This window comes from Vicugna pacos, unplaced genomic scaffold (genome assembly GCF_048564905.1).
Source record: "Vicugna pacos unplaced genomic scaffold, VicPac4 scaffold_14, whole genome shotgun sequence".
Lineage (NCBI taxonomy): Eukaryota > Metazoa > Chordata > Mammalia > Artiodactyla > Camelidae > Vicugna > Vicugna pacos.
This window is the reverse complement of record NW_027328735.1, coordinates 5,092,714-5,120,336: the sequence shown is the minus strand read 5'-3', so window position 1 is coordinate 5,120,336 and position 27,623 is coordinate 5,092,714. Positions and strand designations below refer to the sequence as shown.

General features: G+C 45.2%; 3 long non-coding RNA genes across 6 annotated transcripts; all 3 read left to right on the top strand.

The window, feature by feature from the left end:
- Positions 1 to 16,116: 16,116 nt before the first annotated feature.
- LOC140692684 (uncharacterized) lies at positions 16,117 to 16,915 on the top strand. Of its 2 annotated transcripts, none has more exons than XR_012068272.1 (3): positions 16,117 to 16,338; positions 16,547 to 16,637; positions 16,768 to 16,915. It is a non-coding gene; the product is annotated as an uncharacterized lncRNA (long non-coding RNA). The 2 variants fall into 2 exon arrangements; XR_012068271.1 differs by having other exon boundaries at positions 16,720 to 16,885.
- A 4,561-nt stretch (positions 16,916 to 21,476) lies between these two features.
- Positions 21,477 to 22,228, top strand: LOC140692651 (uncharacterized). 2 transcript variants are annotated; one of them, XR_012068232.1, is made up of 3 exons: positions 21,477 to 21,635; positions 21,844 to 21,934; positions 22,017 to 22,228. It is a non-coding gene; the product is annotated as an uncharacterized lncRNA (long non-coding RNA). The 2 variants fall into 2 exon arrangements; XR_012068233.1 differs by having other exon boundaries at positions 22,065 to 22,220.
- Positions 22,229 to 22,357: 129 nt separating this feature from the next.
- LOC140692636 (uncharacterized) lies at positions 22,358 to 27,511 on the top strand. Of its 2 annotated transcripts, XR_012068197.1 has the most exons (4): positions 22,358 to 22,489; positions 26,820 to 26,932; positions 27,141 to 27,231; positions 27,362 to 27,511. It is a non-coding gene; the product is annotated as an uncharacterized lncRNA (long non-coding RNA). The 2 variants fall into 2 exon arrangements; XR_012068196.1 differs by lacking the exon at positions 27,362 to 27,511 and having other exon boundaries at positions 27,141 to 27,297.
- Positions 27,512 to 27,623: the final 112 nt, after the last annotated feature.

Sequence of the window (27,623 nt, the reverse complement as noted above, 5' to 3'; positions counted from 1 at the left end):
ATCCTGTAGTTTAAAGCCATTTAACGCAACCAAGTCTGCAGCCCCATGATATAGTGCCCCCGGGGGCTTGACTCAAGTGAAAGACGATCCACATAAGCTGTGTCTTTAATGTCATTGGTGACTTTTACAGTTCAGTTCACTTTCTGACTTGTACTATTTACCTTCACTGTCTTGAAAAACTGAAGCCTAATACAGATTCATGTTCAGTCAAAGATTCCCCTCACTTACCACACTCCCTTCACCCCAGGGAAGACATAAACACAACATTTGCTGAATCTAGCGGAAGGACATCGTTTCTAGGTGTGAGCTAAGTATTCAATTTTATCTATTTCAGCCGAGACTATTTGACCTTTAAGGTGTTCACTGTTGTTCACAGAGAGTGAAGCTGGAGGAACTCTGATTCTACGAGGGGCTTGCTCTTCTCGTAATGGCTTCATTGCAGCTCAGGTACTGATCCTTCAAAATGGATGCCTGAGTGGAGGGGAGGCAAGGGCAAGTGCTCACTAGCTAGGCCCAAACCTGGGAAAAGGCTTACCTGGGCTTGTTGAATTTTGGTCTGAATGGCTTGGGAATGCCCCTTGGGACGTGTGGATTCTCACGACCTCTTCCAAGAACAGGAGCGTTTTGATCATCTCTGCCATTTCTTCTCCTTCAGACATCAGGGACCTTGGACCCGTTATTGGAGAAGAGAATTGAGGAACTTCCTCAAGTCCACGTTGGCACTCCGTATGTTTCTGCCTGTATCAGTGAGTTTCAATAGGTCTCATGAATGTCTTTTGAGCCTGGTATCCTCTACAGCTGTCTCCACGCCAGTATTCTCCATTGTAGCAGAACATCTCTCATCCATGTGTTCGCATCTCTCCTCAATCCGTGCAGCCAGCTTATCGGCCAGCTTCTCTTCGTGTCTCCCCTAAAGTCGACTTCACCAGGACTGGGCAAGTCTGAAAGTACCTCGGAGCCTGACCAGTAAGCTGATGACAGGCAGATCTTCCACTGTCTGCCCTTTCAGGTTCTGGAAACTGACCTGTGACCTCAGGTCTTTGGGCAGCAGCAGTATCTCGAACTTACACAGCTTCCCGGACCAAACACCTAAGCCAAGCTCCACAGAGGGCGGCAGCCCCTCCATCACACTGATCCACCCACAGAACTCTGCCCGGTTACCTAGGATCCAACAGCCACAACAAGCCTCGCGGTAAACACCAACATTCCACCTGGAATCCAACCGCTAACTGCCATCCCCAATGGCTGCTGCATCTTGTCAGTGTTGGGGGAGGGGCTGCATCCGACGAGAGGTTCCTAAGGTAAATGTGATTCTACCCACTAGCGTCCCATGGGCCTTTCTTCTTCCCTCTTTCCTTTGGTTCAGAGCTCTATGCACCGTACCAATGGAGGGAAGTGTGTCCCTTTTCAGTTGATGGTTTCACACGTCTTTAAACTTTCTAACAGTTCACAGTACACAGGGACCCACTAAAGGAGACTTATGTTCCTATAATATCCGTACACCCGGAATACATATGCGTCGCCTGATTTCTGCTGAAACACCCACACTCTCAGGACATGGATCCATTGGATTCATGGGGGCTGAAATTCCAAGAAATGAAACCAACCCCAATGTGCACTTTGCTGTCGGTCTCTTTTGCACTTAGTACACTTTGGCAGAGCTACTTGCCTTTGTTATAGGCTTCTTACATTTCTTCTCTACGTAGCCTAGAATATGGCATTCCTTCATCCTGTTGGAAGACATACAAGTCTACATCACGGACTAGGAAACCATTTGATTCCAAATCGGCATTAGTGTTAGGTCACGATATGCTCTTATGAATCAAAATTTACGAATATGAATGCACGCTTCTGATTTCCGAATACAAGTGTGCTGAGTACATGCAAGCCACGATACTGGGTCGATGCGTTCTGAATGACCCTTGACCTCACCTTGAGTATTTTCTTTTGAATAATCATGGTTCCCTTTGTATATGTCAGCCAACCATACCATTTTGGTGCTTGTTTGTTGGTTTGATTCTTTGTTGGTCTTCTTCTCGCTTGTTTTGCAAACACGTCAGGCCATGCATCTCTCCTTTCGCTTCAAACAGAGTCAAATAAGCTGATTCACTTAAGAGAGTGTTTCCAATCACCTATGATTTCCTGCTTCCCTCTCCCATCTTTAGGGTTTTGATGTCCTCCTTAAGTTCTTCTTCTTTCTTCTCTGCCACACATGCTCTTCTTGCATTTCCAATAATGGTTTCTTCTTTCCATTCCATCTTGCTGCTTTTCTATTCAGGGGAGTTTTCTCAACCTTTCTTTTAGAAAAACTTTTGAACTGCTGAATTCTTTTAAGATTTGCCGGTCTGTAGAATTCTCTAGCTCTGCCGTTATTTGAAATGGTGTTCATGTGGCATAGGCTACCCTAGGTGGCAGCATTTGGCCATTCAGGATATGGTCTGTGTCCTGGCACTCCTCCCTGTCCTGCAATATTGCTGCCGAGATATCAGCTGAAAGCCCTCTGGAGGTTTCCTTGTGACTATGTTGTTTCCTCCAGGTGCATTTTAAATCACTCGGATATTCGTGAACTTTGTTGATTTGAATCATACAGCTGCTGGTAGGTCTATTGGGATTCCACCTCCTTCGGATGCTGTGTAATTCCTGAATTCGCATAGATGATTCTTTCTTGGCTTTCAGCAAGTTTCAGTCTGATTTTTCTACAGATAAATTTTCAGACACTTTTTGTTTCTTTATCTCTTGCTTTTCCATCTGGGACTCATGATTTCTATTCTTTCATGCCCTGTCTTAACCCAGGGTTCAACTGCAATGTTTTCATTTGTTTGCACTTGCTTTCCTATGTCTGCTTCTGACCGAGGTTTTTCTCTTCCCCTGTCTTCACAGTCATTCACGCGTCCCTCTGCATTATCTAGTCTGCTAAGGACTGAATTTTAGCCCTGATATTATCACAACCATTGAGTTTCCTGATATTTTTGGCTCGTGTTGAGACTTTCTCTTCCCCTTTTCTGGTATTCTGCCTTTTGTGATTCTGAGACACTGGTGTTCTTCAGTGTTTTCCTGACCTTCATTTTCAACACTTGTTCTGGATAGCGTTTTGCAGACTAGTTGTTTGAAAGCTTATCTTTTGCGCCTTCAATATCTTTGGAACTGAAAATGGTACTTCCTGTTTCTTTTACTGTTCTTCTTCATCTCTACTGGTCAGGTAATATCAGGTATCTAATGTAGACTTCTAGGGCTTTGTTAATTGAAAATTTTAGACTCTTGTCTCTACGCAATTCCATGGGATTTCTGTGAGGACAATTTCTCCTAGGCATTGATGCCATAACCTGTACCTGTGTGTGTTGTTTGGTATATCTCCAATTGCTGGTGTTGCATTAGTTGTGATGAACAACCCATTCTACTTCGATTAGCATAACTTCATTTTGATTATACTTATCTCACACTTCTGAAAGTGCACAGGACACTTCCTCTTGTGGAAATGAAGCTTCTAAAAGTTCTCAGCTCTGCATTCTTCTCTATGTCATTTTGGAGTGTTTCCAAAACAGCAAACTGAGAGTGCTCTTCTGCTTTTTATTGCCACGGGAATGTCCCAATGAAATCAGTTCTTTCCAGAGCTTCTCTGTCTACAGAAACAGCAGTGGAAGCATATCTATGGATGTCACATATCAGGGCCTGCTGGAATGATCCCGCAGACCTTCCTTGTTGTCCTAGGTGCCGTACCGTGCCGGTGCCATCCAAAATGTAGCATCCGCTTTTGGGAGATAGTGCTGAAGGGAATGCTTCCTCTTCTTGCGCTGTGGACTTGGACCACTCTTCCTTGTCCTCTCATCCTTGTGGCACGGGTGCACGAAGGCAACCACAGAGTTGTTGCGCATCCTGTGACTCAAACCAAACCATAATCCCAGCCCAGGTTATGAATGTAGCATATCCTAAGGCTTTTCATTCTGATTTCAAATTCAAGGCCCCCTGGATCCCTCAGACCAGATGCACGATATCTCTGATTCAGCCCCACACGTGCTCTATTGGCAAAATTCCCAATTGGTCCCTGGTCCTGCAAATGTACTGGGTGTGGCCATGGGACATATCGGTAATCGCAACCGCGCGAACAGTGTGGTTGATTTATTATTGGTACACAGTTCGGTTTGCTCTCTTGATTCGACCCACCACATCCCACAACGCACTCCAGATCCCTGAGACTCAGCGTGTGCCATCATCCGTAGCTCTATGCCTCACTGACCATTGCCTCTGCTACCTCAAATTTGGCAGCTGGGATCTTGGTCTCAGAATTAACTGTGGGGATATTTTGCGCTGGTTTCTTTGAGTTCTCTCAGCCAAGCATCTGCTGTGCACTCTTGTAAATCTCAGCACATCACCTTCAAACCCATGTCTCCTGTCCGCTTGAGAGTGTGCGTCCAAGTTAAACAGAGTTTCACCCTCGTTGCTCCATCACCAGGGGTCCGAACCTGCACTGGTTTCCATTCCCTGCTTTGCATTCTCCTGCTTCCAGGTGTCCTGAGGCCTCATCCTGTCTTTGGGAGTAACAGACCTCTCTTCGGCCAGTGTCCTATGCTAAGGGCTGGGTGAGTGGATGTTTCCATTGCTCTGTACATGGGAGCGAGTGAGTGCAGGTTGCACTTCTTCTCTGCCAACTGGGCATCGATGAATCAACACTATCCAGATACATTTCACAGAAATGTGATATTTGCTTAGCTCTTTGTTTCTATACAGCCGTGGTGGGAGGGATTGTCCGAAGACAACTATTTTGACATTGTGTTGATATCCCATTTGCAGTCTTTAAGAAGTTTAACAGAACTCATTTACATGTTTTGGGAGTTATACGAAAATGGAGTTATTTTTTGAAACACACTCAATCGACCTAGAAGCCAGACTTGTCAATTTTGGTAACATTGTGTCAGCTCGACGGAAAAGCTAGACAGATAGAATGCAAACTAGCAGTCCAAAGTGTTCAAGGGGTCATGTCAGCTCTTTAAGGTTGAAGCCTCCGAAACCAACAGGAACCATGAAATAACTTTTGGAAACATGGAATAACCCCCAACCTTGGATACACTTGTGCATGTGGTGCCCTGTATCCCAATGACACCTACTGGCCAATGTTGGCATTTCAAGGGGTAACATCCCTCTCTAGGAAAATACAAGAGGAAACAAACCAAATATATACATTTAGGTTTGAATCCAAAAGCACCTAGAGGCATTCTAGCTAGGAGAATCCTGCTGCAGTTATGCTAGTCTATTGAGAACCAGGTGTTTTTCTATCAGTGTTGAGAACGCTTAATCATCCGATCCTGTAGTTTAAAGCCATTTAACGCAACCAAGTCTGCACCCCCATGATATAGTGCCCCCGGGGGCTTGACTCAAGTGAAAGACGATCCACATAAGCTGTGTCTTTAATGTCATTGGCGACTTTTACAGTTCAGTTCACTTTCTGACTTGTACTATTTACCTTCACTGTCTTGAAAAACTGAAGCCTAATACAGATTCATGTTCAGTCAAAGATTCCCCTCACTTACCACACTCCCTTCACCCCAGGGAAGACATAAACACAACATTTGCTGAATCTAGCGGAAGGACATCGTTTCTAGGTGTGAGCTAAGTATTCAATTTTATCTATTTCAGCCGAGACTATTTGACCTTTAAGGTGTTCACTGTTGTTCACAGAGAGTGAAGCTGGAGGAACTCTGATTCTACGAGGGGCTTGCTCTTCTCGTAATGGCTTCATTGCAGCTCAGGTACTGATCCTTCAAAATGGATGCCTGAGTGGAGGGGAGGCAAGGGCAAGTGCTCACTAGCTAGGCCCAAACCTGGGAAAAGGCTTACCTGGGCTTGTTGAATTTTGGTCTGAATGGCTTGGGAATGCCCCTTGGGACGTGTGGATTCTCACGACCTCTTCCAAGAACAGGAGCGTTTTGATCATCTCTGCCATTTCTTCTCCTTCAGACATCAGGGACCTTGGACCCGTTATTGGAGAAGAGAATTGAGGAACTTCCTCAAGTCCACGTTGGCACTCCGTATGTTTCTGCCTGTATCAGTGAGTTTCAATAGGTCTCATGAATGTCTTTTGAGCCTGGTATCCTCTACAGCTGTCTCCACGCCAGTATTCTCCATTGTAGCAGAACATCTCTCATCCATGTGTTCGCATCTCTCCTCAATCCGTGCAGCCAGCTTATCGGCCAGCTTCTCTTCGTGTCTCCCCTAAAGTCGACTTCACCAGGACTGGGCAAGTCTGAAAGTACCTCGGAGCCTGACCAGTAAGCTGATGACAGGCAGATCTTCCACTGTCTGCCCTTTCAGGTTCTGGAAACTGACCTGTGACCTCAGGTCTTTGGGCAGCAGCAGTATCTCGAACTTACACAGCTTCCCGGACCAAACACCTAAGCCAAGCTCCACAGAGGGCGGCAGCCCCTCCATCACACTGATCCACCCACAGAACTCTGCCCGGTTACCTAGGATCCAACAGCCACAACAAGCCTCGCGGTAAACACCAACATTCCACCTGGAATCCAACCGCTAACTGCCATCCCCAATGGCTGCTGCATCTTGTCAGTGTTGGGGGAGTGGCTGCATCCGACGAGAGGTTCCTAAGGTAAATGTGATTCTACCCACTAGCGTCCCATGGGCCTTTCTTCTTCCCTCTTTCCTTTGGTTCAGAGCTCTATGCACCGTACCAATGGAGGGAAGTGTGTCCCTTTTCAGTTGATGGTTTCACACGTCTTTAAACTTTCTAACAGTTCACAGTACACAGGGACCCACTAAAGGAGACTTATGTTCCTATAATATCCGTACACCCGGAATACATATGCGTCGCCTGATTTCTGCTGAAACACCCACACTCTCAGGACATGGATCCATTGGATTCATGGGGGCTGAAATTCCAAGAAATGAAACCAACCCCAATGTGCACTTTGCTGTCGGTCTCTTTTGCACTTAGTACACTTTGGCAGAGCTACTTGCCTTTGTTATAGGCTTCTTACATTTCTTCTCTACGTAGCCTAGAATATGGCATTCCTTCATCCTGTTGGAAGACATACAAGTCTACATCACGGACTAGGAATCCATTTGATTCCAAATCGGCATTAGTGTTAGGTCACGATATGCTCTTATGAATCAAAATTTACGAATATGAATGCACGCTTCTGATTTCCGAATACAAGTGTGCTGAGTACATGCAAGCCACGATACTGGGTCGATGCGTTCTGAATGACCCTTGACCTCACCTTGAGTATTTTCTTTTGAATAATCATGGTTCCCTTTGTATATGTCAGCCAACCATACCATTTTGGTGCTTGTTTGTTGGTTTGATTCTTTGTTGGTCTTCTTCTCGCTTGTTTTGCAAACACGTCAGGCCATGCATCTCTCCTTTCGCTTCAAACAGAGTCAAATAAGCTGATTCACTTAAGAGAGTGCTTCCAATCACCTATGATTTCCTGCTTCCCTCTCCCATCTTTAGGGTTTTGATGTCCTCCTTAAGTTCTTCTTCTTTCTTCTCTGCCACACATGCTCTTCTTGCATTTCCAATAATGGTTTCTTCTTTCCATTCCATCTTGCTGCTTTTCTATTCAGGGGAGTTTTCTCAACCTTTCTTTTAGAAAAACTTTTGAACTGCTGAATTCTTTTAAGATTTGCCGGTCTGTAGAATTCTCTAGCTCTGCCGTTATTTGAAATGGTGTTCATGTGGCATAGGCTACCCTAGGTGGCAGCATTTGGCCATTCAGGATATGGTCTGTGTCCTGGCACTCCTCCCTGTCCTGCAATATTGCTGCCGAGATATCAGCTGAAAGCCCTCTGGAGGTTTCCTTGTGACTATGTTGTTTCCTCCAGGTGCATTTTAAATCACTCGGATATTCGTGAACTTTGTTGATTTGAATCATACAGCTGCTGGTAGGTCTATTGGGATTCCACCTCCTTCGGATGCTGTGTAATTCCTGAATTCGCATAGATGATTCTTTCTTGGCTTTCAGCAAGTTTCAGTCTGATTTTTCTACAGATAAATTTTCAGACATTTTTTGTTTCTTTATCTCTTGCTTTTCCATCTGGGACTCATGATTTCTATTCTTTCATGCCCTGTCTTAACCCAGGGTTCAACTGCAATGTTTTCATTTGTTTGCACTTGCTTTCCTATGTCTGCTTCTGACCGAGGTTTTTCTCTTCCCCTGTCTTCACAGTCATTCACGCGTCCCTCTGCATTATCTAGTCTGCTAAGGACTGAATTTTAGCCCTGATATTATCACAACCATTGAGTTTCCTGATATTTTTGGCTCGTGTTGAGACTTTCTCTTCCCCTTTTCTGGTATTCTGCCTTTTGTGATTCTGAGACACTGGTGTTCTTCAGTGTTTTCCTGACCTTCATTTTCAACACTTGTTCTGGATAGCGTTTTGCAGACTAGTTGTTTGAAAGCTTATCTTTTGCGCCTTCAATATCTTTGGAACTGAAAATGGTACTTCCTGTTTCTTTTACTGTTCTTCTTCATCTCTACTGGTCAGGTAATATCAGGTATCTAATGTAGACTTCTAGGGCTTTGTTAATTGAAAATTTTAGACTCTTGTCTCTACGCAATTCCATGGGATTTCTGTGAGGACAATTTCTCCTAGGCATTGATGCCATAACCTGTACCTGTGTGTGTTGTTTGGTATATCTCCAATTGCTGGTGTTGCATTAGTTGTGATGAACAACCCATTCTACTTCGATTAGCATAACTTCATTTTGATTATACTTATCTCACACTTCTGAAAGTGCACAGGACACTTCCTCTTGTGGAAATGAAGCTTCTAAAAGTTCTCAGCTCTGCATTCTTCTCTATGTCATTTTGGAGTGTTTCCAAAACAGCAAACTGAGAGTGCTCTTCTGCTTTTTATTGCCACGGGAATGTCCCAATGAAATCAGTTCTTTCCAGAGCTTCTCTGTCTACAGAAACAGCAGTGGAAGCATATCTATGGATGTCACATATCAGGGCCTGCTGGAATGATCCCGCAGACCTTCCTTGTTGTCCTAGGTGCCGTACCGTGCCGGTGCCATCCAAAATGTAGCATCCGCTTTTGGGAGATAGTGCTGAAGGGAATGCTTCCTCTTCTTGCGCTGTGGACTTGGACCACTCTTCCTTGTCCTCTCATCCTTGTGGCACGGGTGCACGAAGGCAACCACAGAGTTGTTGCGCATCCTGTGACTCAAACCAAACCATAATCCCAGCCCAGGTTATGAATGTAGCATATCCTAAGGCTTTTCATTCTGATTTCAAATTCAAGGCCCCCTGGATCCCTCAGACCAGATGCACGATATCTCTGATTCAGCCCCACACGTGCTCTATTGGCAAAATTCCCAATTGGTCCCTGGTCCTGCAGATGTACTGGGTGTGGCCATGGGACATATCGGTAATCGCAACCGCGCGAACAGTGTGGTTGATTTATTATTGGTACACAGTTCGGTTTGCTCTCTTGATTCGACCCACCACATCCCACAACGCACTCCAGATCCCTGAGACTCAGCGTGTGCCATCATCCGTAGCTCTATGCCTCACTGACCATTGCCTCTGCTACCTCAAATTTGGCAGCTGGGATCTTGGTCTCAGAATTAACTGTGGGGATATTTTGCGCTGGTTTCTTTGAGTTCTCTCAGCCAAGCATCTGCTGTGCACTCTTGTAAATCTCAGCACATCACCTTCAAACCCATGTCTCCTGTCCGCTTGAGAGTGTGCGTCCAAGTTAAACAGAGTTTCACCCTCGTTGCTCCATCACCAGGGGTCCGAACCTGCACTGGTTTCCATTCCCTGCTTTGCATTCTCCTGCTTCCAGGTGTCCTGAGGCCTCATCCTGTCTTTGGGAGTAACAGACCTCTCTTCGGCCAGTGTCCTATGCTAAGGGCTGGGTGAGTGGATGTTTCCATTGCTCTGTACATGGGAGCGAGTGAGTGCAGGTTGCACTTCTTCTCTGCCAACTGGGCATCGATGAATCAACACTATCCAGATACATTTCACAGAAATGTGATATTTGCTTAGCTCTTTGTTTCTATACAGCCGTGGTGGGAGGGATTGTCCGAAGACAACTATTTTGACATTGTGTTGATATCCCATTTGCAGTCTTTAAGAAGTTTAACAGAACTCATTTACATGTTTTGGGAGTTATACGAAAATGGAGTTATTTTTTGAAACACACTCAATCGACCTAGAAGCCAGACTTGTCAATTTTGGTAACATTGTGTCAGCTCTATGGAAAAGCTAGACAGTTAGAATGCAAACTAGCAGTCCAAAGTGTTCAAGGGGTCATGTCAGCTCTTTAAGGTTGAAGCCTCCGAAACCAACAGGAACCATGAAATAACTTTTGGAAACATGGAATAACCCCCAACCTTGGATACACTTGTGCATGTGGTGCCCTGTATCCCAATGACACCTACTGGCCAATGTTGGCATTTCAAGGGGTAACATCCCTCTCTAGGAAAATACAAGAGGAAACAAACCAAATATATACATTTAGGTTTGAATCCAAAAGCACGTAGAGGCATTCTAGCTAGGAGAATCCTGCTGCAGTTATGCTAGTCTATTGAGAACCAGGTGTTTTTCTATCAGTGTTGAGAACGCTTAATCATCCGATCCTGTAGTTTAAAGCCATTTAACGCAACCAAGTCTGCAGCCCCATGATATAGTGCCCCCGGGGGCTTGACTCAAGTGAAAGACGATCCACATAAGCTGTGTCTTTAATGTCATTGGCGACTTTTACAGTTCAGTTCACTTTCTGACTTGTACTATTTACCTTCACTGTCTTGAAAAACTGAAGCCTAATACAGATTCATGTTCAGTCAAAGATTCCCCTCACTTACCACACTCCCTTCACCCCAGGGAAGACATAAACACAACATTTGCTGAATCTAGCGGAAGGACATCGTTTCTAGGTGTGAGCTAAGTATTCAATTTTATCTATTTCAGCCGAGACTATTTGACCTTTAAGGTGTTCACTGTTGTTCACAGAGAGTGAAGCTGGAGGAACTCTGATTCTACGAGGGGCTTGCTCTTCTCGTAATGGCTTCATTGCAGCTCAGGTACTGATCCTTCAAAATGGATGCCTGAGTGGAGGGGAGGCAAGGGCAAGTGCTCACTAGCTAGGCCCAAACCTGGGAAAAGGCTTACCTGGGCTTGTTGAATTTTGGTCTGAATGGCTTGGGAATGCCCCTTGGGACGTGTGGATTCTCACGACCTCTTCCAAGAACAGGAGCGTTTTGATCATCTCTGCCATTTCTTCTCCTTCAGACATCAGGGACCTTGGACCCGTTATTGGAGAAGAGAATTGAGGAACTTCCTCAAGTCCACGTTGGCACTCCGTATGTTTCTGCCTGTATCAGTGAGTTTCAATAGGTCTCATGAATGTCTTTTGAGCCTGGTATCCTCTACAGCTGTCTCCACGCCAGTATTCTCCATTGTAGCAGAACATCTCTCATCCATGTGTTCGCATCTCTCCTCAATCCGTGCAGCCAGCTTATCGGCCAGCTTCTCTTCGTGTCTCCCCTAAAGTCGACTTCACCAGGACTGGGCAAGTCTGAAAGTACCTCGGAGCCTGACCAGTAAGCTGATGACAGGCAGATCTTCCACTGTCTGCCCTTTCAGGTTCTGGAAACTGACCTGTGACCTCAGGTCTTTGGGCAGCAGCAGTATCTCGAACTTACACAGCTTCCCGGACCAAACACCTAAGCCAAGCTCCACAGAGGGCGGCAGCCCCTCCATCACACTGATCCACCCACAGAACTCTGCCCGGTTACCTAGGATCCAACAGCCACAACAAGCCTCGCGGTAAACACCAACATTCCACCTGGAATCCAACCGCTAACTGCCATCCCCAATGGCTGCTGCATCTTGTCAGTGTTGGGGGAGGGGCTGCATCCGACGAGAGGTTCCTAAGGTAAATGTGATTCTACCCACTAGCGTCCCATGGGCCTTTCTTCTTCCCTCTTTCCTTTGGTTCAGAGCTCTATGCACCGTACCAATGGAGGGAAGTGTGTCCCTTTTCAGTTGATGGTTTCACACGTCTTTAAACTTTCTAACAGTTCACAGTACACAGGGACCCACTAAAGGAGACTTATGTTCCTATAATATCCGTACACCCGGAATACATATGCGTCGCCTGATTTCTGCTGAAACACCCACACTCTCAGGACATGGATCCATTGGATTCATGGGGGCTGAAATTCCAAGAAATGAAACCAACCCCAATGTGCACTTTGCTGTCGGTCTCTTTTGCACTTAGTACACTTTGGCAGAGCTACTTGCCTTTGTTATAGGCTTCTTACATTTCTTCTCTACGTAGCCTAGAATATGGCATTCCTTCATCCTGTTGGAAGACATACAAGTCTACATCACGGACTAGGAAACCATTTGATTCCAAATCGGCATTAGTGTTAGGTCACGATATGCTCTTATGAATCAAAATTTACGAATATGAATGCACGCTTCTGATTTCCGAATACAAGTGTGCTGAGTACATGCAAGCCACGATACTGGGTCGATGTGTTCTGAATGACCCTTGACCTCACCTTGAGTATTTTCTTTTGAATAATCATGGTTCCCTTTGTATATGTCAGCCAACCATACCATTTTGGTGCTTGTTTGTTGGTTTGATTCTTTGTTGGTCTTCTTCTCGCTTGTTTTGCAAACACGTCAGGCCATGCATCTCTCCTTTCGCTTCAAACAGAGTCAAATAAGCTGATTCACTTAAGAGAGTGCTTCCAATCACCTATGATTTCCTGCTTCCCTCTCCCATCTTTAGGGTTTTGATGTCCTCCTTAAGTTCTTCTTCTTTCTTCTCTGCCACACATGCTCTTCTTGCATTTCCAATAATGGTTTCTTCTTTCCATTCCATCTTGCTGCTTTTCTATTCAGGGGAGTTTTCTCAACCTTTCTTTTAGAAAAACTTTTGAACTGCTGAATTCTTTTAAGATTTGCCGGTCTGTAGAATTCTCTAGCTCTGCCGTTATTTGAAATGGTGTTCATGTGGCATAGGCTACCCTAGGTGGCAGCATTTGGCCATTCAGGATATGGTCTGTGTCCTGGCACTCCTCCCTGTCCTGCAATATTGCTGCCGAGATATCAGCTGAAAGCCCTCTGGAGGTTTCCTTGTGACTATGTTGTTTCCTCCAGGTGCATTTTAAATCACTCGGATATTCGTGAACTTTGTTGATTTGAATCATACAGCTGCTGGTAGGTCTATTGGGATTCCACCTCCTTCGGATGCTGTGTAATTCCTGAATTCGCATAGATGATTCTTTCTTGGCTTTCAGCAAGTTTCAGTCTGATTTTTCTACAGATAAATTTTCAGACACTTTTTGTTTCTTTATCTCTTGCTTTTCCATCTGGGACTCATGATTTCTATTCTTTCATGCCCTGTCTTAACCCAGGGTTCAACTGCAATGTTTTCATTTGTTTGCACTTGCTTTCCTATGTCTGCTTCTGACCGAGGTTTTTCTCTTCCCCTGTCTTCACAGTCATTCACGCGTCCCTCTGCATTATCTAGTCTGCTAAGGACTGAATTTTAGCCCTGATATTATCACAACAATTGAGTTTCCTGATATTTTTGGCTCGTGTTGAGACTTTCTCTTCCCCTTTTCTGGTATTCTGCCTTTTGTGATTCTGAGACACTGGTGTTCTTCAGTGTTTTCCTGACCTTCATTTTCAACACTTGTTCTGGATAGCGTTTTGCAGACTAGTTGTTTGAAAGCTTATCTTTTGCGCCTTCAATATCTTTGGAACTGAAAATGGTACTTCCTGTTTCTTTTACTGTTCTTCTTCATCTCTACTGGTCAGGTAATATCAGGTATCTAATGTAGACTTCTAGGGCTTTGTTAATTGAAAATTTTAGACTCTTGTCTCTACGCAATTCCATGGGATTTCTGTGAGGACAATTTCTCCTAGGCATTGATGCCATAACCTGTACCTGTGTGTGTTGTTTGGTATATCTCCAATTGCTGGTGTTGCATTAGTTGTGATGAACAACCCATTCTACTTCGATTAGCATAACTTCATTTTGATTATACTTATCTCACACTTCTGAAAGTGCACAGGACACTTCCTCTTGTGGAAATGAAGCTTCTAAAAGTTCTCAGCTCTGCATTCTTCTCTATGTCATTTTGGAGTGTTTCCAAAACAGCAAACTGAGAGTGCTCTTCTGCTTTTTATTGCCACGGGAATGTCCCAATGAAATCAGTTCTTTCCAGAGCTTCTCTGTCTACAGAAACAGCAGTGGAAGCATATCTATGGATGTCACATATCAGGGCCTGCTGGAATGATCCCGCAGACCTTCCTTGTTGTCCTAGGTGCCGTACCGTGCCGGTGCCATCCAAAATGTAGCATCCGCTTTTGGGAGATAGTGCTGAAGGGAATGCTTCCTCTTCTTGCGCTGTGGACTTGGACCACTCTTCCTTGTCCTCTCATCCTTGTGGCACGGGTGCACGAAGGCAACCACAGAGTTGTTGCGCATCCTGTGACTCAAACCAAACCATAATCCCAGCCCAGGTTATGAATGTAGCATATCCTAAGGCTTTTCATTCTGATTTCAAATTCAAGGCCCCCTGGATCCCTCAGACCAGATGCACGATATCTCTGATTCAGCCCCACACGTGCTCTATTGGCAAAATTCCCAATTGGTCCCTGGTCCTGCAGATGTACTGGGTGTGGCCATGGGACATATCGGTAATCGCAACCGCGCGAACAGTGTGGTTGATTTATTATTGGTACACAGTTCGGTTTGCTCTCTTGATTCGACCCACCACATCCCACAACGCACTCCAGATCCCTGAGACTCAGCGTGTGCCATCATCCGTAGCTCTATGCCTCACTGACCATTGCCTCTGCTACCTCAAATTTGGCAGCTGGGATCTTGGTCTCAGAATTAACTGTGGGGATATTTTGCGCTGGTTTCTTTGAGTTCTCTCAGCCAAGCATCTGCTGTGCACTCTTGTAAATCTCAGCACATCACCTTCAAACCCATGTCTCCTGTCCGCTTGAGAGTGTGCGTCCAAGTTAAACAGAGTTTCACCCTCGTTGCTCCATCACCAGGGGTCCGAACCTGCACTGGTTTCCATTCCCTGCTTTGCATTCTCCTGCTTCCAGGTGTCCTGAGGCCTCATCCTGTCTTTGGGAGTAACAGACCTCTCTTCGGCCAGTGTCCTATGCTAAGGGCTGGGTGAGTGGATGTTTCCATTGCTCTGTACATGGGAGCGAGTGAGTGCAGGTTGCACTTCTTCTCTGCCAACTGGGCATCGATGAATCAACACTATCCAGATACATTTCACAGAAATGTGATATTTGCTTAGCTCTTTGTTTCTATACAGCCGTGGTGGGAGGGATTGTCCGAAGACAACTATTTTGACATTGTGTTGATATCCCATTTGCAGTCTTTAAGAAGTTTAACAGAACTCATTTACATGTTTTGGGAGTTATACGAAAATGGAGTTATTTTTTGAAACACACTCAATCGACCTAGAAGCCAGACTTGTCAATTTTGGTAACATTGTGTCAGCTCGACGGAAAAGCTAGACAGATAGAATGCAAACTAGCAGTCCAAAGTGTTCAAGGGGTCATGTCAGCTCTTTAAGGTTGAAGCCTCCGAAACCAACAGGAACCATGAAATAACTTTTGGAAACATGGAATAACCCCCAACCTTGGATACACTTGTGCATGTGGTGCCCTGTATCCCAATGACACCTACTGGCCAATGTTGGCATTTCAAGGGGTAACATCCCTCTCTAGGAAAATACAAGAGGAAACAAACCAAATATATACATTTAGGTTTGAATCCAAAAGCACCTAGAGGCATTCTAGCTAGGAGAATCCTGCTGCAGTTATGCTAGTCTATTGAGAACCAGGTGTTTTTCTATCAGTGTTGAGAACGCTTAATCATCCGATCCTGTAGTTTAAAGCCATTTAACGCAACCAAGTCTGCAGCCCCATGATATAGTGCCCCCGGGGGCTTGACTCAAGTGAAAGACGATCCACATAAGCTGTGTCTTTAATGTCATTGGCGACTTTTACAGTTCAGTTCACTTTCTGACTTGTACTATTTACCTTCACTGTCTTGAAAAACTGAAGCCTAATACAGATTCATGTTCAGTCAAAGATTCCCCTCACTTACCACACTCCCTTCACCCCAGGGAAGACAGAAACACAACATTTGCTGAATCTAGCGGAAGGACATCGTTTCTAGGTGTGAGCTAAGTATTCAATTTTATCTATTTCAGCCGAGACTATTTGACCTTTAAGGTGTTCACTGTTGTTCACAGAGAGTGAAGCTGGAGGAACTCTGATTCTACGAGGGGCTTGCTCTTCTCGTAATGGCTTCATTGCAGCTCAGGTACTGATCCTTCAAAATGGATGCCTGAGTGGAGGGGAGGCAAGGGCAAGTGCTCACTAGCTAGGCCCAAACCTGGGAAAAGGCTTACCTGGGCTTGTTGAATTTTGGTCTGAATGGCTTGGGAATGCCCCTTGGGACGTGTGGATTCTCACGACCTCTTCCAAGAACAGGAGCGTTTTGATCATCTCTGCCATTTCTTCTCCTTCAGACGTCAGGGACCTTGGACCCGTTATTGGAGAAGAGAATTGAGGAACTTCCTCAAGTCCACGTTGGCACTCCGTATGTTTCTGCCTGTATCAGTGAGTTTCAATAGGTCTCATGAATGTCTTTTGAGCCTGGTATCCTCTACAGCTGTCTCCACGCCAGTATTCTCCATTGTAGCAGAACATCTCTCATCCATGTGTTCGCATCTCTCCTCAATCCGTGCAGCCAGCTTATCGGCCAGCTTCTCTTCGTGTCTCCCCTAAAGTCGACTTCACCAGGACTGGGCAAGTCTGAAAGTACCTCGGAGCCTGACCAGTAAGCTGATGACAGGCAGATCTTCCACTGTCTGCCCTTTCAGGTTCTGGAAACTGACCTGTGACCTCAGGTCTTCGGGCAGCAGCAGTATCTCGAACTTACACAGCTTCCCGGACCAAACACCTAAGCCAAGCTCCACAGAGGGCGGCAGCCCCTCCATCACACTGATCCACCCACAGAACTCTGCCCGGTTACCTAGGATCCAACAGCCACAACAAGCCTCGCGGTAAACACCAACATTCCACCTGGAATCCAACCACTAACTGCCATCCCCAATGGCTGCTGCATCTTGTCAGTGTTGGGGGAGGGGCTGCATCCGACGAGAGGTTCCTAAGGTAAATGTGATTCTACCCACTAGCGTCCCATGGGCCTTTCTTCTTCCCTCTTTCCTTTGGTTCAGAGCTCTATGCACCGTACCAATGGAGGGAAGTGTGTCCCTTTTCAGTTGATGGTTTCACACGTCTTTAAACTTTCTAACAGTTCACAGTACACAGGGACCCACTAAAGGAGACTTATGTTCCTATAATATCCGTACACCCGGAATACATATGCGTCGCCTGATTTCTGCTGAAACACCCACACTCTCAGGACATGGATCCATTGGATTCATGGGGGCTGAAATTCCAAGAAATGAAACCAACCCCAATGTGCACTTTGCTGTCGGTCTCTTTTGCACTTAGTACACTTTGGCAGAGCTACTTGCCTTTGTTATAGGCTTCTTACATTTCTTCTCTACGTAGCCTAGAATATGGCATTCCTTCATCCTGTTGGAAGACATACAAGTCTACATCACGGACTAGGAAACCATTTGATTCCAAATCGGCATTAGTGTTAGGTCACGATATGCTCTTATGAATCAAAATTTACGAATATGAATGCACGCTTCTGATTTCCGAATACAAGTGTGCTGAGTACATGCAAGCCACGATACTGGGTCGATGCGTTCTGAATGACCCTTGACCTCACCTTGAGTATTTTCTTTTGAATAATCATGGTTCCCTTTGTATATGTCAGCCAACCATACCATTTTGGTGCTTGTTTGTTGGTTTGATTCTTTGTTGGTCTTCTTCTCGCTTGTTTTGCAAACACGTCAGGCCATGCATCTCTCCTTTCGCTTCAAACAGAGTCAAATAAGCTGATTCACTTAAGAGAGTGTTTCCAATCACCTATGATTTCCTGCTTCCCTCTCCCATCTTTAGGGTTTTGATGTCCTCCTTAAGTTCTTCTTCTTTCTTCTCTGCCACACATGCTCTTCTTGCATTTCCAATAATGGTTTCTTCTTTCCATTCCATCTTGCTGCTTTTCTATTCAGGGGAGTTTTCTCAACCTTTCTTTTAGAAAAACTTTTGAACTGCTGAATTCTTTTAAGATTTGCCGGTCTGTAGAATTCTCTAGCTCTGCCGTTATTTGAAATGGTGTTCATGTGGCATAGGCTACCCTAGGTGGCAGCATTTGGCCATTCAGGATATGGTCTGTGTCCTGGCACTCCTCCCTGTCCTGCAATATTGCTGCCGAGATATCAGCTGAAAGCCCTCTGGAGGTTTCCTTGTGACTATGTTGTTTCCTCCAGGTGCATTTTAAATCACTCGGATATTCGTGAACTTTGTTGATTTGAATCATACAGCTGCTGGTAGGTCTATTGGGATTCCACCTCCTTCGGATGCTGTGTAATTCCTGAATTCGCATAGATGATTCTTTCTTGGCTTTCAGCAAGTTTCAGTCTGATTTTTCTACAGATAAATTTTCAGACACTTTTTGTTTCTTTATCTCTTGCTTTTCCATCTGGGACTCATGATTTCTATTCTTTCATGCCCTGTCTTAACCCAGGGTTCAACTGCAATGTTTTCATTTGTTTGCACTTGCTTTCCTATGTCTGCTTCTGACCGAGGTTTTTCTCTTCCCCTGTCTTCACAGTCATTCACGCGTCCCTCTGCATTATCTAGTCTGCTAAGGACTGAATTTTAGCCCTGATATTATCACAACCATTGAGTTTCCTGATATTTTTGGCTCGTGTTGAGACTTTCTCTTCCCCTTTTCTGGTATTCTGCCTTTTGTGATTCTGAGACACTGGTGTTCTTCAGTGTTTTCCTGACCTTCATTTTCAACACTTGTTCTGGATAGCGTTTTGCAGACTAGTTGTTTGAAAGCTTATCTTTTGCGCCTTCAATATCTTTGGAACTGAAAATGGTACTTCCTGTTTCTTTTACTGTTCTTCTTCATCTCTACTGGTCAGGTAATATCAGGTATCTAATGTAGACTTCTAGGGCTTTGTTAATTGAAAATTTTAGACTCTTGTCTCTACGCAATTCCATGGGATTTCTGTGAGGACAATTTCTCCTAGGCATTGATGCCATAACCTGTACCTGTGTGTGTTGTTTGGTATATCTCCAATTGCTGGTGTTGCATTAGTTGTGATGAACAACCCATTCTACTTCGATTAGCATAACTTCATTTTGATTATACTTATCTCACACTTCTGAAAGTGCACAGGACACTTCCTCTTGTGGAAATGAAGCTTCTAAAAGTTCTCAGCTCTGCATTCTTCTCTATGTCATTTTGGAGTGTTTCCAAAACAGCAAACTGAGAGTGCTCTTCTGCTTTTTATTGCCACGGGAATGTCCCAATGAAATCAGTTCTTTCCAGAGCTTCTCTGTCTACAGAAACAGCAGTGGAAGCATATCTATGGATGTCACATATCAGGGCCTGCTGGAATGATCCCGCAGACCTTCCTTGTTGTCCTAGGTGCCGTACCGTGCCGGTGCCATCCAAAATGTAGCATCCGCTTTTGGGAGATAGTGCTGAAGGGAATGCTTCCTCTTCTTGCGCTGTGGACTTGGACCACTCTTCCTTGTCCTCTCATCCTTGTGGCACGGGTGCACGAAGGCAACCACAGAGTTGTTGCGCATCCTGTGACTCAAACCAAACCATAATCCCAGCCCAGGTTATGAATGTAGCATATCCTAAGGCTTTTCATTCTGATTTCAAATTCAAGGCCCCCTGGATCCCTCAGACCAGATGCACGATATCTCTGATTCAGCCCCACACGTGCTCTATTGGCAAAATTCCCAATTGGTCCCTGGTCCTGCAAATGTACTGGGTGTGGCCATGGGACATATCGGTAATCGCAACCGCGCGAACAGTGTGGTTGATTTATTATTGGTACACAGTTCGGTTTGCTCTCTTGATTCGACCCACCACATCCCACAACGCACTCCAGATCCCTGAGACTCAGCGTGTGCCATCATCCGTAGCTCTATGCCTCACTGACCATTGCCTCTGCTACCTCAAATTTGGCAGCTGGGATCTTGGTCTCAGAATTAACTGTGGGGATATTTTGCGCTGGTTTCTTTGAGTTCTCTCAGCCAAGCATCTGCTGTGCACTCTTGTAAATCTCAGCACATCACCTTCAAACCCATGTCTCCTGTCCGCTTGAGAGTGTGCGTCCAAGTTAAACAGAGTTTCACCCTCGTTGCTCCATCACCAGGGGTCCGAACCTGCACTGGTTTCCATTCCCTGCTTTGCATTCTCCTGCTTCCAGGTGTCCTGAGGCCTCATCCTGTCTTTGGGAGTAACAGACCTCTCTTCGGCCAGTGTCCTATGCTAAGGGCTGGGTGAGTGGATGTTTCCATTGCTCTGTACATGGGAGCGAGTGAGTGCAGGTTGCACTTCTTCTCTGCCAACTGGGCATCGATGAATCAACACTATCCAGATACATTTCACAGAAATGTGATATTTGCTTAGCTCTTTGTTTCTATACAGCCGTGGTGGGAGGGATTGTCCGAAGACAACTATTTTGACATTGTGTTGATATCCCATTTGCAGTCTTTAAGAAGTTTAACAGAACTCATTTACATGTTTTGGGAGTTATACGAAAATGGAGTTATTTTTTGAAACACACTCAATCGACCTAGAAGCCAGACTTGTCAATTTTGGTAACATTGTGTCAGCTCGACGGAAAAGCTAGACAGATAGAATGCAAACTAGCAGTCCAAAGTGTTCAAGGGGTCATGTCAGCTCTTTAAGGTTGAAGCCTCCGAAACCAACAGGAACCATGAAATAACTTTTGGAAACATGGAATAACCCCCAACCTTGGATACACTTGTGCATGTGGTGCCCTGTATCCCAATGACACCTACTGGCCAATGTTGGCATTTCAAGGGGTAACATCCCTCTCTAGGAAAATACAAGAGGAAACAAACCAAATATATACATTTAGGTTTGAATCCAAAAGCACCTAGAGGCATTCTAGCTAGGAGAATCCTGCTGCAGTTATGCTAGTCTATTGAGAACCAGGTGTTTTTCTATCAGTGTTGAGAACGCTTAATCATCCGATCCTGTAGTTTAAAGCCATTTAACGCAACCAAGTCTGCACCCCCATGATATAGTGCCCCCGGGGGCTTGACTCAAGTGAAAGACGATCCACATAAGCTGTGTCTTTAATGTCATTGGCGACTTTTACAGTTCAGTTCACTTTCTGACTTGTACTATTTACCTTCACTGTCTTGAAAAACTGAAGCCTAATACAGATTCATGTTCAGTCAAAGATTCCCCTCACTTACCACACTCCCTTCACCCCAGGGAAGACATAAACACAACATTTGCTGAATCTAGTGGAAGGACATCGTTTCTAGGTGTGAGCTAAGTATTCAATTTTATCTATTTCAGCCGAGACTATTTGACCTTTAAGGTGTTCACTGTTGTTCACAGAGAGTGAAGCTGGAGGAACTCTGATTCTACGAGGGGCTTGCTCTTCTCGTAATGGCTTCATTGCAGCTCAGGTACTGATCCTTCAAAATGGATGCCTGAGTGGAGGGGAGGCAAGGGCAAGTGCTCACTAGCTAGGCCCAAACCTGGGAAAAGGCTTACCTGGGCTTGTTGAATTTTGGTCTGAATGGCTTGGGAATGCCCCTTGGGACGTGTGGATTCTCACGACCTCTTCCAAGAACAGGAGCGTTTTGATCATCTCTGCCATTTCTTCTCCTTCAGACGTCAGGGACCTTGGACCCGTTATTGGAGAAGAGAATTGAGGAACTTCCTCAAGTCCACGTTGGCACTCCGTATGTTTCTGCCTGTATCAGTGAGTTTCAATATGTCTCATGAATGTCTTTTGAGCCTGGTATCCTCTACAGCTGTCTCCACGCCAGTATTCTCCATTGTAGCAGAACATCTCTCATCCATGTGTTCGCATCTCTCCTCAATCCGTGCAGCCAGCTTATCGGCCAGCTTCTCTTCGTGTCTCCCCTAAAGTCGACTTCACCAGGACTGGGCAAGTCTGAAAGTACCTCGGAGCCTGACCAGTAAGCTGATGACAGGCAGATCTTCCACTGTCTGCCCTTTCAGGTTCTGGAAACTGACCTGTGACCTCAGGTCTTTGGGCAGCAGCAGTATCTCGAACTTACACAGCTTCCCGGACCAAACACCTAAGCCAAGCTCCACAGAGGGCGGCAGCCCCTCCATCACACTGATCCACCCACAGAACTCTGCCCGGTTACCTAGGATCCAACAGCCACAACAAGCCTCGCGGTAAACACCAACATTCCACCTGGAATCCAACCGCTAACTGCCATCCCCAATGGCTGCTGCATCTTGTCAGTGTTGGGGGAGGGGCTGCATCCGACGAGAGGTTCCTAAGGTAAATGTGATTCTACCCACTAGCGTCCCATGGGCCTTTCTTCTTCCCTCTTTCCTTTGGTTCAGAGCTCTATGCACCGTACCAATGGAGGGAAGTGTGTCCCTTTTCAGTTGATGGTTTCACACGTCTTTAAACTTTCTAACAGTTCACAGTACACAGGGACCCACTAAAGGAGACTTATGTTCCTATAATATCCGTACACCCGGAATACATATGCGTCGCCTGATTTCTGCTGAAACACCCACACTCTCAGGACATGGATCCATTGGATTCATGGGGGCTGAAATTCCAAGAAATGAAACCAACCCCAATGTGCACTTTGCTGTCGGTCTCTTTTGCACTTAGTACACTTTGGCAGAGCTACTTGCCTTTGTTATAGGCTTCTTACATTTCTTCTCTACGTAGCCTAGAATATGGCATTCCTTCATCCTGTTGGAAGACATACAAGTCTACATCACGGACTAGGAATCCATTTGATTCCAAATCGGCATTAGTGTTAGGTCACGATATGCTCTTATGAATCAAAATTTACGAATATGAATGCACGCTTCTGATTTCCGAATACAAGTGTGCTGAGTACATGCAAGCCACGATACTGGGTCGATGTGTTCTGAATGACCCTTGACCTCACCTTGAGTATTTTCTTTTGAATAATCATGGTTCCCTTTGTATATGTCAGCCAACCATACCATTTTGGTGCTTGTTTGTTGGTTTGATTCTTTGTTGGTCTTCTTCTCGCTTGTTTTGCAAACACGTCAGGCCATGCATCTCTCCTTTCGCTTCAAACAGAGTCAAATAAGCTGATTCACTTAAGAGAGTGTTTCCAATCACCTATGATTTCCTGCTTCCCTCTCCCATCTTTAGGGTTTTGATGTCCTCCTTAAGTTCTTCTTCTTTCTTCTCTGCCACACATGCTCTTCTTGCATTTCCAATAATGGTTTCTTCTTTCCATTCCATCTTGCTGCTTTTCTATTCAGGGGAGTTTTCTCAACCTTTCTTTTAGAAAAACTTTTGAACTGCTGAATTCTTTTAAGATTTGCCGGTCTGTAGAATTCTCTAGCTCTGCCGTTATTTGAAATGGTGTTCATGTGGCATAGGCTACCCTAGGTGGCAGCATTTGGCCATTCAGGATATGGTCTGTGTCCTGGCACTCCTCCCTGTCCTGCAATATTGCTGCCGAGATATCAGCTGAAAGCCCTCTGGAGGTTTCCTTGTGACTATGTTGTTTCCTCCAGGTGCATTTTAAATCACTCGGATATTCGTGAACTTTGTTGATTTGAATCATACAGCTGCTGGTAGGTCTATTGGGATTCCACCTCCTTCGGATGCTGTGTAATTCCTGAATTCGCATAGATGATTCTTTCTTGGCTTTCAGCAAGTTTCAGTCTGATTTTTCTACAGATAAATTTTCAGACACTTTTTGTTTCTTTATCTCTTGCTTTTCCATCTGGGACTCATGATTTCTATTCTTTCATGCCCTGTCTTAACCCAGGGTTCAACTGCAATGTTTTCATTTGTTTGCACTTGCTTTCCTATGTCTGCTTCTGACCGAGGTTTTTCTCTTCCCCTGTCTTCACAGTCATTCACGCGTCCCTCTGCATTATCTAGTCTGCTAAGGACTGAATTCTAGCCCTGATATTATCACAACCATTGAGTTTCCTGATATTTTTGGCTCGTGTTGAGACTTTCTCTTCCCCTTTTCTGGTATTCTGCCTTTTGTGATTCTGAGACACTGGTGTTCTTCAGTGTTTTCCTGACCTTCATTTTCAACACTTGTTCTGGATAGCGTTTTGCAGACTAGTTGTTTGAAAGCTTATCTTTTGCGCCTTCAATATCTTTGGAACTGAAAATGGTACTTCCTGTTTCTTTTACTGTTCTTCTTCATCTCTACTGGTCAGGTAATATCAGGTATCTAATGTAGACTTCTAGGGCTTTGTTAATTGAAAATTTTAGACTCTTGTCTCTACGCAATTCCATGGGATTTCTGTGAGGACAATTTCTCCTAGGCATTGATGCCATAACCTGTACCTGTGTGTGTTGTTTGGTATATCTCCAATTGCTGGTGTTGCATTAGTTGTGATGAACAACCCATTCTACTTCGATTAGCATAACTTCATTTTGATTATACTTATCTCACACTTCTGAAAGTGCACAGGACACTTCCTCTTGTGGAAATGAAGCTTCTAAAAGTTCTCAGCTCTGCATTCTTCTCTATGTCATTTTGGAGTGTTTCCAAAACAGCAAACTGAGAGTGCTCTTCTGCTTTTTATTGCCACGGGAATGTCCCAATGAAATCAGTTCTTTCCAGAGCTTCTCTGTCTACAGAAACAGCAGTGGAAGCATATCTATGGATGTCACATATCAGGGCCTGCTGGAATGATCCCGCAGACCTTCCTTGTTGTCCTAGGTGCCGTACCGTGCCGGTGCCATCCAAAATGTAGCATCCGCTTTTGGGAGATAGTGCTGAAGGGAATGCTTCCTCTTCTTGCGCTGTGGACTTGGACCACTCTTCCTTGTCCTCTCATCCTTGTGGCACGGGTGCACGAAGGCAACCACAGAGTTGTTGCGCATCCTGTGACTCAAACCAAACCATAATCCCAGCCCAGGTTATGAATGTAGCATATCCTAAGGCTTTTCATTCTGATTTCAAATTCAAGGCCCCCTGGATCCCTCAGACCAGATGCACGATATCTCTGATTCAGCCCCACACGTGCTCTATTGGCAAAATTCCCAATTGGTCCCTGGTCCTGCAAATGTACTGGGTGTGGCCATGGGACATATCGGTAATCGCAACCGCGCGAACAGTGTGGTTGATTTATTATTGGTACACAGTTCGGTTTGCTCTCTTGATTCGACCCACCACATCCCACAACGCACTCCAGATCCCTGAGACTCAGCGTGTGCCATCATCCGTAGCTCTATGCCTCACTGACCATTGCCTCTGCTACCTCAAATTTGGCAGCTGGGATCTTGGTCTCAGAATTAACTGTGGGGATATTTTGCGCTGGTTTCTTTGAGTTCTCTCAGCCAAGCATCTGCTGTGCACTCTTGTAAATCTCAGCACATCACCTTCAAACCCATGTCTCCTGTCCGCTTGAGAGTGTGCGTCCAAGTTAAACAGAGTTTCACCCTCGTTGCTCCATCACCAGGGGTCCGAACCTGCACTGGTTTCCATTCCCTGCTTTGCATTCTCCTGCTTCCAGGTGTCCTGAGGCCTCATCCTGTCTTTGGGAGTAACAGACCTCTCTTCGGCCAGTGTCCTATGCTAAGGGCTGGGTGAGTGGATGTTTCCATTGCTCTGTACATGGGAGCGAGTGAGTGCAGGTTGCACTTCTTCTCTGCCAACTGGGCATCGATGAATCAACACTATCCAGATACATTTCACAGAAATGTGATATTTGCTTAGCTCTTTGTTTCTATACAGCCGTGGTGGGAGGGATTGTCCGAAGACAACTATTTTGACATTGTGTTGATATCCCATTTGCAGTCTTTAAGAAGTTTAACAGAACTCATTTACATGTTTTGGGAGTTATACGAAAATGGAGTTATTTTTTGAAACACACTCAATCGACCTAGAAGCCAGACTTGTCAATTTTGGTAACATTGTGTCAGCTCGACGGAAAAGCTAGACAGATAGAATGCAAACTAGCAGTCCAAAGTGTTCAAGGGGTCATGTCAGCTCTTTAAGGTTGAAGCCTCCGAAACCAACAGGAACCATGAAATAACTTTTGGAAACATGGAATAACCCCCAACCTTGGATACACTTGTGCATGTGGTGCCCTGTATCCCAATGACACCTACTGGCCAATGTTGGCATTTCAAGGGGTAACATCCCTCTCTAGGAAAATACAAGAGGAAACAAACCAAATATATACATTTAGGTTTGAATCCAAAAGCACCTAGAGGCATTCTAGCTAGGAGAATCCTGCTGCAGTTATGCTAGTCTATTGAGAACCAGGTGTTTTTCTATCAGTGTTGAGAACGCTTAATCATCCGATCCTGTAGTTTAAAGCCATTTAACGCAACCAAGTCTGCAGCCCCATGATATAGTGCCCCCGGGGGCTTGACTCAAGTGAAAGACGATCCACATAAGCTGTGTCTTTAATGTCATTGGCGACTTTTACAGTTCAGTTCACTTTCTGACTTGTACTATTTACCTTCACTGTCTTGAAAAACTGAAGCCTAATACAGATTCATGTTCAGTCAAAGATTCCCCTCACTTACCACACTCCCTTCACCCCAGGGAAGACATAAACACAACATTTGCTGAATCTAGCGGAAGGACATCGTTTCTAGGTGTGAGCTAAGTATTCAATTTTATCTATTTCAGCCGAGACTATTTGACCTTTAAGGTGTTCACTGTTGTTCACAGAGAGTGAAGCTGGAGGAACTCTGATTCTACGAGGGGCTTGCTCTTCTCGTAATGGCTTCATTGCAGCTCAGGTACTGATCCTTCAAAATGGATGCCTGAGTGGAGGGGAGGCAAGGGCAAGTGCTCACTAGCTAGGCCCAAACCTGGGAAAAGGCTTACCTGGGCTTGTTGAATTTTGGTCTGAATGGCTTGGGAATGCCCCTTGGGACGTGTGGATTCTCACGACCTCTTCCAAGAACAGGAGCGTTTTGATCATCTCTGCCATTTCTTCTCCTTCAGACGTCAGGGACCTTGGACCCGTTATTGGAGAAGAGAATTGAGGAACTTCCTCAAGTCCACGTTGGCACTCCGTATGTTTCTGCCTGTATCAGTGAGTTTCAATAGGTCTCATGAATGTCTTTTGAGCCTGGTATCCTCTACAGCTGTCTCCACGCCAGTATTCTCCATTGTAGCAGAACATCTCTCATCCATGTGTTCGCATCTCTCCTCAATCCGTGCAGCCAGCTTATCGGCCAGCTTCTCTTCGTGTCTCCCCTAAAGTCGACTTCACCAGGACTGGGCAAGTCTGAAAGTACCTCGGAGCCTGACCAGTAAGCTGATGACAGGCAGATCTTCCACTGTCTGCCCTTTCAGGTTCTGGAAACTGACCTGTGACCTCAGGTCTTTGGGCAGCAGCAGTATCTCGAACTTACACAGCTTCCCGGACCAAACACCTAAGCCAAGCTCCACAGAGGGCGGCAGCCCCTCCATCACACTGATCCA